This window comes from Ptychodera flava, chromosome 13, assembly GCF_041260155.1.
Source record: "Ptychodera flava strain L36383 chromosome 13, AS_Pfla_20210202, whole genome shotgun sequence".
Lineage (NCBI taxonomy): Eukaryota > Metazoa > Hemichordata > Enteropneusta > Ptychoderidae > Ptychodera > Ptychodera flava.
The window spans coordinates 34,903,026-34,907,598 of NC_091940.1; the positions used below are offsets into that span (position 1 = coordinate 34,903,026).

A 4,573-nucleotide genomic window follows, 5' to 3' on the forward strand; every position below is an offset into this window, starting at 1 on the left:
ATTTCTTTCTAGGCCTAATGGCCGTTATCTCCGTGAGTCAGCGATACACTATTTATTCATTTGTCACATTTCTAGGAAAATGTTCATTTTTAAAAAAAATTCTACATTGTTTTTCAAACAATATCTTTAACTAATGAATCAATAATACAATTTCTGATTTATATAAATAAACAAGCTTTCAATAGAAAAATAGATAAGAAATGTAACAAAGTTTACATGTTCACAAGTGAGAAATGTGACGGGGTGCAAGAAATAACTTATGTGAAGCTAATGTCAATCTGGCTCCTGCAAGTACAATAACTAAGTCTTGAATACAAATTTAAAAAGAAGTATAGAAGGCAAAACTAACACAAGGAAATCAAGATTTACTGATAATGGATGAATAGGCGTGCTTGAACTGAGGTCGATGTGAAATGTTTCTAATGGAAAGTGGAAGCCTATTCCAGAATTTAGCGCCGTGATAACTGAAAGAGAATTGACCAAGGCGAAAATTGCATTTTGGTAATAGAAAGGACGAGTTAGAAACTGATCTTGTGGTATATTTGTGAGTAGGCAAGGAAAAATAGTCATTGACGTTATGGGGTAGATTACTTGACAAAAGGTCATGAATTAAAAACCCAATCTGATATTCAAACTGACTGTAGATGTTCAAAACATTCAACTCCTTAAAAATCTGTTCACTGGGAGTAGTGGGTGACTTGAAGGTAATATTTCTAATCTCTTCAACTTGGACAAGGACAGACTTTATATTTGGTTTACACAAGACATTTTATTAAAACAAAGCAAACTGAATTCGACGAGGTTTGTGGAGAATGAGAGGCGGCACTGATCCTTATTTACAGAATTCATTAGTTATGAAATGACAGCTTTACTCACAACTACTTTCATCGCTACCATCGGGGCAGTCGGAGACGCCATTGCACAACTTGTCATTCGGTATGCATCGGCCACTAGTGGAACAGCTGAACTCTGTTTTTGACTTGCACACTGAAATGAAAATTCAAGTACACCTAATGGAATTGTATGACAAATCACATCACAGCTGTGTCAAATAGTGAACCAATCAGCGCACATATTTGACAGGTAGGGGAAGCAAATCGCGGCTATTGCAACAGCAGCTGTTACAGTGCCCGCTCGTTGTCGAAAATTAGCAAAAGAATGCTTTATTCACAGATGTAACAAGTGGTGGCATTAAAAATTGATAACTTGACCAGAAAACCATCACTTCTCTGATCTCAGATATATAATTATACCACATGTACCGCATCTATCTTCATCCTCTCCGCCATAACAGTCTAAAACGCGATCGCACATCCTTTGTCGATCAATGCACACGCCATCGTCACCTCCGGTGTTACATTTGAATTGGTTTACTCCACAGTCACCTTGCAACAAAATAGGGAATAATTTAAGTTGGGATGACGATTTAAGAAAAAAATCAATTCTCGCCAGAGCTTAAATTCAAATATGTGCTGAAATTACTATTTGACACAACACGCAAACTGACTGCGGTGAAAATTTGAATACTGGACATTTCTACGAGCTTCTGAATTTATCAAACACAACAAAAATATGAGAAATACATTGCAAATTGTAAATACCGTCGTTCTAATATCACGAATGGCAATGAAAATTACACTCCCTCAGTTTTCTATCTTTTAGTGACGACGCACACAAAAAGCGCAGCTGTATGAACGTTACACGATTGAAGCAGGAAATGGTTTCGAAAATTCACTCGAAGAGATTACCACAAAAGCGAACTGCCTACCATAGTTGCAACCGACTTCATCACTTTTGTCTCTACAGTTATCATATCCGTCACATTTCAGGTAACTCTTGATACAACCTGAGTTGTTACAACGGAAATCTCCATCCAGACACTCAGATGCTGCAGGGAAAATGTCCGATAATTTGATTTTTAGGGGCAGATACATTGCCACCGACTGGCAACAACTCTTCTATAGCCATTGCCTATCCATGTTATCTGCAGGTTGGAGGCTGAGCAAAACAATGTAGCACGAGCCTCGAAATTAAAAGCCTTTAAAAAGTCTTTAACTTTTGCGTAAACTTTCCGTATGGAAATTTTAAACCATTCCCTTTCGAAGTAAAGAGTAACAATCATAGGGCAAAGTTCAAAATTTGCGTATTAGAGAAAAAACGTATCCAATATTTGCCAACATTTGAAATCCATATGCCCCAATCCCTTTGTTAAGTCTATGGGGGAAATAAACTTTTCGATTTTCATGAGAAAATGAAAAGTTTATGCCTTCCATGAGCTTCGAAATAAGCTCCTCAAAAGTAATAAACCGAAAAGATATTGTAATCGTTTGAGAGTCCAAATATCGGTCTCGGAGGCGCGCGCTATTTATAGACTAGGAGGAGCGATTTTCAGGATATCGACTCAGTCACAAACTAACAAACAAAGATGTAAGTAGCAATCTAATAAAACTTGTGCGCTCTTGATAGTGAAAAACTAGCAAATTTTCGCTTCATATCAGAAGTTATAAAATATGTACTGATGAGTTCAAGAAACACTTCAAAACTATGGTTAGCTTCTTCTCTTTCTCAAATTTTACGGTGATTTAACGAGGAGTATCTTATATTTCATACCCGTAATTTATTTTATAACTTTAGTTTGCCTGAAAGTACTTTTCACATCTGTAATTTTTTGTTTGGTCCCATATTTTTTGTACCTCTTTTTGTTCATGTCCGTAATTTTATTCATGCCTGTAGTTTTCTCAGATAGCAACTTTTGTGACCTAACCTAGAACTACGGGTAGTTGTCAACCTGGGTTGAAAGCCTTCTTTTCTCCCCAACTTTGCATTCTTGAACCCAAAAGTATCCCTATCTATATGCGCTACTCAGCTGCCCTCAGAATCGACAGTATTTTATTCACTTCATGACTGAAGTCGCGAATTTGCTGGAAAAGGGATGATGACGACAAAACCTATGGCTGCCATCACCCGTTTCAAGAATATTAATCAACAAAATTCATCATATTTACTCTGTTTTAGGTAGCCTAAAGTGTAATGTTTTACAAAAATAGAGAATTCTCACCGTAGTATGGTCTAACAACTTCCGTATCAACTGCAACGAGGTCACTGTACTTGGAATTTTCAACCGCTGACTTTCTGAGCTTGTTAGTGTTACATATGGACACAGCTGGAAAAGCGAGAGATTTCGCCGTGACAACTTCAATCTAACGAGGAAGATTAAAAGACGTCACGTTCAGTTTAGAGATAGACGTGTTGCAACATGGCGTGACCTTCTTACTTTGCCCTGATGAAAAGTACAATGTTGCTTTTAAAAAAATAAAGACATTTCTCAACCAAACAATTCTCTTTAAAGTCCAGAATAAAACTTCGGATAAACTTGCAAGTTTTAGTATCAGAGAAAAATCGATGTGAAATTTAAAGTTCGTTTTCCTCCTCTATGGAAGCAAATATATTTTTCGATTTACACAGAAAGAAAACGGTCAAATCTTCATTGCTCCATCAACTTCAAATTGAGTCCATACAAGTTTGAATCAGTAAAATATTTTGGAAGGAAAGAAAACCTGTTAGCAATTGCCCTCCCCCCTATTTTTCTAAAATTGCCATCTCACTGACCGTCAGTCCTCTGCACATCACACAAAGTTCCTACCGCCCTTTCCCTGCTTCACATTTTTCCCTCTAAGTTGACAAACAAGAAAATCCTACGCCCTGTCGCTACGTTGAACACAAGAGGAAAATTCAACGTCGATTAAGGATGAACAATTGCAAGTATGCACTCTCTCCATCTGTTGTTAAAAAAAGCCCCACTTCCGCCAAGAAACACTCGAGTGAACCCATTTTTGTGTGAAAGTATTTGCTGCTCCAGATTCTCCAACAACAATTTCTTCACATGTGTAGGGAACTTCAACTTTTCTAAGAAAGTGAAAAGTTTAGAAAAGTGACTCCTTTAGCAGCTGTACATCCTATATTTCAAATTCTAGTGTTTAACAGAATTTGCCCTGCCACTGTAATTTCATTCATGAAAGCACACATTTTGGTATCTCATGTATGTTACATTGCTTGTTCTGGCAGAGGTCATATGATGTGAGGTGATGTGATGTGACATGAAAATATTGAGCCCTGATAACATTACAAATAAGTATCATTACTTTTATCACCGTTATGCCTTTAATTATGTGATTCAAATTCAAATACTAATTAAACAAGAATAGGCCCCCATTACTAGATACTGTTGCCCTATGCGGGCCCGGCAAGAGAGAGGTAAAACGGTTCCTGGACCAAACCATTCCAAAAGTCTCGCTTTAGTCCAAGACCTACTAGTGAGTTATTTCCATTAGTTCGGAATTCATCTCTACCCCTGGTCTTAGAATGTCCTTGAAACTTCAAAGTCAGACGACGCCCTGAGGTCACCTGGCGCCCATGGGAACTCCAATACACTCACATCTAAAAATTGACATTTGGACACTCTTTCCATGAATCTTTTCAGGGCGAGTCCTTCAAAGGTAAACAATCTCATGAAGCCAATGTGTAAAAAGTAAAATCATTTGTCAGGGATGGATGTTTTCCATCAAAGTGAAAT

The 4,573-nt window shown here is 37.4% G+C and overlaps 1 long non-coding RNA gene across 1 annotated transcript in view; it reads right to left on the minus strand.

Moving 5' to 3' along the window:
• LOC139148765 (uncharacterized) overlaps nt 1–981 on the minus strand; it is a 2,563-nt gene extending 1,582 nt beyond the window's left edge. Inside the window, exon 1 of the long non-coding RNA XR_011556002.1 lies at nt 877–981. This is a non-coding gene — a long non-coding RNA (uncharacterized lncRNA). The remainder of the gene's footprint in view (nt 1–876) is intronic.
• Nucleotides 982–4,573: the final 3,592 nt, after the last annotated feature.